The following is a 7,284-nucleotide window of genomic DNA, read 5'->3' as shown; positions in this document are numbered from 1 at the left end:
ATGATTTGCCTTGTATTAATTTGGATGCTGCATAAGCAAGACTCCCACAGCATGTCTGTAGATGGTAATCCTTGTTACCCTGCCAATAAGATAGAAATGAAACACTTACTAATTACACCCCTTAAGAGAATTAAAACCTTGATAAACATTCTTTAAGCACAAGCAAAGAGAAGCTAGATGAAGAATTACCCAAATAAGAGACTTCTGCAGGCAACCCAATGCTCTCTGCCTACATGCATGCATGCAGGTGTGGTCTCCTCTTCCCTGGATTTTCAATATCACTACTACCTGGCTTGAGCAAAATCCTTTTCCCCTTAGCTCAGTCAACTCAGGTTCATACTTCCCTAGACATCCACTCACATAATAATCAGCTTAGCATACATCCAAGCGCGCATGTCTTCCCACCTCCAAGCACTCAAGGGAAAAAGATTATGTCTTTACTGGACCCTATCCTCCCATACTGAATCTTTACAAACACAGAAGAGCTTCTTTTTCCTTAGAGGGAAGAGAGCAACATGCTACACAGAACAGTGCCTTGGGAGTCTGTTTTCTAGACTCAGTTATTACATGAATCACAACGTGAGCTTCCAGATCTGTTAAAATGAGGAATCTGCTCCTCTGCTCTCCCACAGAAACATCAAGACATAATGAAAATGAAACTACTGCCCAACACTTGTATAGAGTTCTACAACTGACAACTGACCTGTGAAATTGTGAGATTTCATTTACAACTGCAACAGCATGCCCAAAAGTGAGCTCCTCTGCAGAAAACTTGAGGCAATCCTCTTCTAGTCAACTCCTGCCTTCTTAGATGGTGTCTGCGTAGGTTGAATCTGCAGCAGCCATAAAGGAAGGCTAACGGAGTCTGTCACAAATATTCTCCACTGCCTCCTGTGGAAAATACGACTTAAACCACTTTATCTGCTCAAAGTATATTTTATCTCTATATGCCTGCCAATCAAAAAAATGCCTTCTAGCTTGCAGTTCCCAGACACAAGGCTCCATCTCTGAAGAGCTCAGGAAAGGAGAGGAAAATCAGAAATAAGACATTCAGCTGAAGGCAATACCTGCTTCCCTTTGCACCTAGCTAATTCTGATTGGAGCAGGAAATAATCATGGGACTACATAGGACTGAGAGAGGTCTGCGATTTCAATATTCTTAATGAGTATAGACAGCTCACTTTAGAGACTATAAGAACCATGATCAGAGAACTCAGGAGGAAGCCTCCAACAGGCAGCCACACAGGAGCTCTGCTGCAGACAGCCAAGCTGGAGAGTTCAGTCACCTCAAAGAGAAGGTGTGCTGGAAAACACCAGTACTTAACTGTGGAGTGCAAATTAAGGAAATATATAACAGTACAAATTTAAAGGTGCATATGGACTTTTTCCTTCTTCTTTTATAAGGAAAGGGGACTGTCTCTCAAAATGTAACTAATTGATAGTTATATAACTATTTGGATAACAAAGAATAGATTTGCACTAAATTCCCAAAACTCATATCTAAATGAACAAAGGCATCACCCAGTGGCAACATACTAAAACTGCAAACACATGGTCAATTCAGCATTCCTGCTGTGATGGCCTCATGTCACCTTGATACAGGCCTAAAGCAAGGTTGACATGAGGGAAACCATATTGTAACTTAGAATAATCTCTAACCAACCCACCTAGCTGTGTATGTTTTACCTTACATGTAGCCTAGGTGATAAATAGCTACCTTTCAGGAAATATGCACACTCTGTAGATTTTATAATCCTGGCTGAAACATGTACATCCCTGTAGTGACAGATAATAACTTTGTTATTTTGAGTTTCTTAGGAATATGACGACCACCTCGGAGAAGAACATCTATGCTGGCATCCATCATTGATGACAACTCAAAGACCTGGTGTGGCGCCTCCAGTCACTAATACCAAATGGTCAATAATTCCTGAGCCCCTCCTTCTAGCTCTAGCTCTAGCGCCAGCCCACTAGCGCTATATAACTGCTTAAACTTTGTGCTTGTTTAAGATGGTCTTTAGGACATGAGTCCACCATCTTCTGATTTATTTATTTATTTGCTGAGGACGATTAGCCCTGAGCTAATGTCTGTTGCCAATCTTCTTCATTTTTTGCTTGAGGAAGATTAGCCCTGAGTTAACATCTGTGCCAATCTTCCTCTATATGTGGGTCCCTGCCACATGTGGCCAATGAGTGGTGTAGGTCCCCACCCAGGATCCAAACCCATGAACCTGGCCGCTGAAGTGAAACATGCCGAACTTAACCACTACGCCATGGGGCCAGCCCCCACCATCTTCAGATTTTGCTGGCTAATTGAATAACTCCCTTTCTTGACCATTGACTCATCTTGAAATTGATTGGCTTTAGTGTTGTGGTGAGCAGAATGAGCCCCTGCTCGGTTACAACCTCAGCACTACAAATTCTCTCACAGCATACCCATGGGGTCTTCAGCAGGACCAACTCTGGACTTAGAGCAGTGGTTCTCAACCTTGGCTACATATTAGAATTATCTAGAGAACTTACAAAAGGGATGAAATTTAACATTCTTCTCAATGAATGCAACCAGGCTCAATAAAGACTAAGTGGAAGTCAGTGCAAGATAACACACTAAGGGGTGCACTTACAAAGGAAATAAATGCATTTTTACTTCTGTGCTTACCTTGGGTTTCACACAGAGACCAAAGTCAATCAGCTTTAATTTATGATATTCATCAAACAACAAATTTTCCTGGGAAAACAAAGATATTTTCATAACTGTATACTGACTTCCTTATATCACATCCCACCTCTAGCCATTTCTAAAAATGACTTAACATTGCTTATATTAAACAGCCTGGGTACAACAGAGTGAAAATCAGTTAAAAAGAATGAAATGATAAGAAGTATGAAAGGGGAGAGAGGAGCTATGTTGATAACTATCCCGCTTCCCCTCAAGACATATTAGCATAAACTGTTTTCTCCTTGGTGCTCTGAGGTTCAACTAAAAGCAAACACAGTGTGTTCCAAAGGCAAGTTTAAACCAAAAGAGTGAACTGAAATCAAAGGGTTGGGTATACACAGAGGGAAAAGGACAGTAACACTGCCCTATCTTGTCAGACCAATTCTAGGTTCCTGACCCCGATACCAAGTAACATTAAAATCCACGTTCACCATCATCCATGTTAGTCAGAGCCTGCAGACTTAACAGTATTCACATTTTATTCTGTCCTTGAAAAGTAGTGTCTGTCAATTCCATTGAACTGTTCCTTTCTGAAGTGCAATGGAATTAAAGTTAAAGGAAAATGAGGCTAGGAAAAGAGTATTGAATGGAAACACTGTGACAATATTCTTGAAGAAAACACTCAAAACTCTTCTTCCTAGAGATAAAATCCTGAGGTTTGTAGTCCACAGCAGATTACAAAGACACTTAAAATGTCACACACAATTGACAGCTAAATACAAGGCCAATAATAAGTCCATCCACCAGAAGTCAAAGGAGGGGAAAAAAAAGTGATATATGATGAGTGGAACAACAACAAAAAAAAAGAAGCAAAGCCAAGAGTGATTCTAAACAGAAAGAACATTTGGAAACCTAGTAAAAACAGGTGAATGATGTTGAACTCTTGGGTGAGCATCTAACTGTGACACAGTCACTTACTGGTTTGAGGTCCCTGTGAGCATATCCCCGGCTGTGCACGTAAGCAACTGCAGCTGCTATCTGCCGGAAGGTGATGTGGGTCTCCTCTGACAGGCGACCCTGGGCGATGATGTAGTCAAACAGCTCTCCTCCAGGGCAGTACTTCAGCAGCAACACAGCCACACAGATAATGTCACTACTTACAGAACTCACGAGAAATTTAAAATAAAAAATTATGCTTAACTCAAGATATTATTAATTCAACTTATAGGCAAGGGAACTGAGTGAGAGACATTTAAAAATACACTCTCAGGATCAAACAAGTCAACAATGATTCCAGGAAAGAGAACAGCTCTTGGTCTCGAGCAGTTTTATTACCAGTAGGTAGAAGTACAACCAACTACCACTGTGATTTTTAAGCTCATTCAGTGTTTTATATTTTTATAGCAAGATACTAAAACACATCAATGCACTCATATTTAGTGCAGTTACCTGACACAAAAAAACCCAGCAGCATTATTGCTTCTCCATCCCGAAAATGAGTGATTTTCAGTCTGTACCAGAAGGAGCCAGTTCTACAGAGGTTCCTCAGAGGCTGCAGAAGAATGGTTGCCAGAGCAGAAAGCTCGAGGCTTTCCATCCCTTCTTCTCCAGAGCAGCTCCACCGTTCTGTAAACTGGGTTTCCATTTAAGATTTCATTTCACTTTATAGCAATATCAATTAAAATTATAAATGTCTATGGCCTTTGACCTCATAGTTCCACACTGAGGAATTGTTCCTATAAATACACTCTCATGTCAAAAGTGATGCACATTCAAGGTCATTCACTGCAGCAGCACTGTTTGTAGGAGCAAAAAGACGAAACAACCAAATGGTCACATACATAAATTATGACACAGCCATAAAATGGAATTCTATGCAGCTATAAAAAAAAAGGAGCTCTTTATGAACTGATATAAAACAATATCCAGTATTAAGTGAAAAAAGCAAGGTGTAAAAGAGCATAGATTGATATGTTGACTTGCAAAAGCATTATGCTGAACAAGAGAAGCCAAGCACAGAAGAGTACAGACTGTATGGTTCTATTTATATCAAGTTCTAGAACAGTTAAAACTAATCTATGGTGACAGAAATCAGACCAGGGCTGGGAAGGGCAGTGGGTGGGTGGCCTTACAGGGATTAACTTCAAAGGATCAGGTGAAAACTTCCTGGGGTGATGGAAATGTTTTATACCTTGATTGGGGTGGGAGTATGTGGGTGCACACCTTTGTCAAACTGTATATACCTCATTTGTGCATTTTATCATATGTAAATTACACCTCAATCATCAATTTTTTTAAATGCCATCCCAAAAGATTTACATAGAGAAGAGTTACTTTATATTTTCAAATAAAGAATTCTAAAATAAAGAGAAACAAAAACATCTAAAATCTCTATGAATGTACCTAGATGGTCTACAAGCTAAAATGTTAAGTGGGGTAAAAAAGCAAAGTACAAAATAATATTATAGTATGTGACCATTTGTGTAACAGAAAACGATAACCTACACACACATATTTACATATATAAAAAACATACATACATGCATATATGTACACAAGCTTATATACATATAAAATATACATAGGTATTTGTAAATATGTGGCATATCTATAGGAAACACAAGAAAAGTAAGTGACTGACTCGGGAAGGGAACTGGATGACTGGGATAATGGGAGACAGAATGTCACTTTTTAATATACACTCTTGTACCTTTTAAATTTTGTCCTAGGTTCATTTTTTTTTTAAGAATTTAATTTGCACAAATAGATTAACTAAAAATAAAGATTTTAAAATCACCACAGCAGACCACGTGGGTATATCTACAATGTAATAAAGAGAAAATGGTTCTAGGTCCAAAACTTTCAGCACTATGAATTTTAAAATGTGCTTTTAAAAAAGAGCTAATGTGTAAAAATGATGTGCAGTTAGAAATTATTTGGCTGAGACTAGGGAAAATGAAACGAGATGAATGACGCAAGTTCTAAAGACTTTACTTTCCAGGTCAAACAGGGCAGGTTAAAACGTGAAAGAGTTTGGCTTGCGTAGCACATGCACTGAAGGCTAGCTATAGGCTGTGGGTGGAACTGAGTCCCCCAAAGATAAGTTCCAGTCCTAACACCCAGTACCAGTGAACCTGACCTTATTTGTAAATCAGGTCTTTGTAGATTAGGGTGGGCCCTAATCCAATGACTTGTGTCCTTATATGAAAAGGGAAATTTGGACAAAGACATAGACACACAGAGAAGAAAACGCCATTTGAAGACAAAGGCAGAGATTGGAGTGGTGCATCTATAAACGAAGGAATGCCAAAGATTGCCAGCAATCCCCGGAAACTAGGAAAGAGGCATGGAAAAGACTCTCCAGAAGGAACCGATCTCGCCCACAACTTGATTTCAGGCTTCTAGCCTCCAGAACTGTGAGACAATAAATTTCTGTTGTTTTAAGCCACCACATTTGTGGCAATTTGTTACGACGGCCCTGGACCAATACACCATATAAAACTCAAATGGATTCTTCCCTCTAGGAACAAATTCTAACATATTCTATCCACTAAACTACACCACCCCATTAGGAGTGTATCAGAAAGAGGTCGTTCACAATCAGTCTCCAGTTTATTATATATGTCTACTTGATCTAAACTGTTACAGACAGAACTCAAACGAGTAAGCCACTAAACATTTATTCTAATCTTTCAGGTGAAATGTACTTTTCTCGTCACTATTGATAAAGTGACTCCTATGGTCTGAATGTTTGTGTCCCCCCAAAATTCCTATGTTGAAGTCCTAACCCGCAAAAAGGATGGTATTAGGAGGTGGGACCTGTGGGAGGTGATTAAGACATGAGGGCAGAGCGCTCATGAATGGAATTAGTGCTCTTATAAAAGACGCTCCAGAGAGATCCCTTGTCCCTTATACCCTGTAAGGACACAGCCAGAAGGAGCCAGCTATGAACCAGGAAGAGGGCCCTCACTTGATCATGCTGGTGACTTGATTTTAGACTTCCCAGTCTCCAAAAGTGGGAGAAATAAATTTCTGCTGTTGATAAGCTACCTCATCTGTGATGTTTGCTATAGCAGCCCAAACGGACTAAGACAGTGACAGTGACCAAATGCTTTCAGGTTTCTGGAACATACTACTAACCTCAAGAACCATGAATATTTTGTCCACCGTCTCTGGCACATGGTAGAGTTGATATATATGCTGATGTCTCAGGTTCTTCAAGGCATCCATCTCCATTTTGATCCGGGGCAAATCACTCTGTGACAAAACATTATATGGAATGAGCAAGAAACCAATTTGGGAAATGTTCCAAGCACCAACATCAGCAGCTTTAAAAGCGAGCAGCAAAAGTGGTCAACAGCCTCCAAACAAACGGTTCAACAATTCAAAAAAATACTCTAACAAAATTTATTTGTATGTGCATAAAAAAAGGCCTGAGGGTTTTATGAAAGACACGTTCAATGTAGGTCAGTAGTACAACATCCAGAAAAACTAAAAATCTCAGACTCCTTTAGAAGATTAGCATTGCAAACAAGGAAAGTGACAGAAGCATGCCTGGGGACCGCTTTGGGTCTTAGCAGTGTCCCTGAGAAGCAAGCTGAGCTAAGTGAGTGTACACTCAGTGA

General features: G+C 39.8%; 1 long non-coding RNA gene across 1 annotated transcript; it reads right to left on the bottom strand.

Annotated features, from left to right (window-relative positions):
• Positions 1-2,572: 2,572 nt before the first annotated feature.
• LOC106800724 (uncharacterized) lies at positions 2,573-6,900 on the bottom strand. Its single transcript, XR_015549023.1, has 3 exons — positions 6,800-6,900; positions 3,638-3,824; positions 2,573-2,728 (listed from the first exon to the last, which is right to left on the bottom strand). It is a non-coding gene; the product is annotated as an uncharacterized LOC106800724 (long non-coding RNA).
• Positions 6,901-7,284: the final 384 nt, after the last annotated feature.

Source organism: Ceratotherium simum, chromosome 29, assembly GCF_057802395.1.
Source record: "Ceratotherium simum simum isolate JZ-2026a chromosome 29, ASM5780239v1, whole genome shotgun sequence".
Taxonomy (NCBI): domain Eukaryota; kingdom Metazoa; phylum Chordata; class Mammalia; order Perissodactyla; family Rhinocerotidae; genus Ceratotherium; species Ceratotherium simum.
This window is presented reverse-complemented; position numbering and strand designations above follow the sequence as displayed.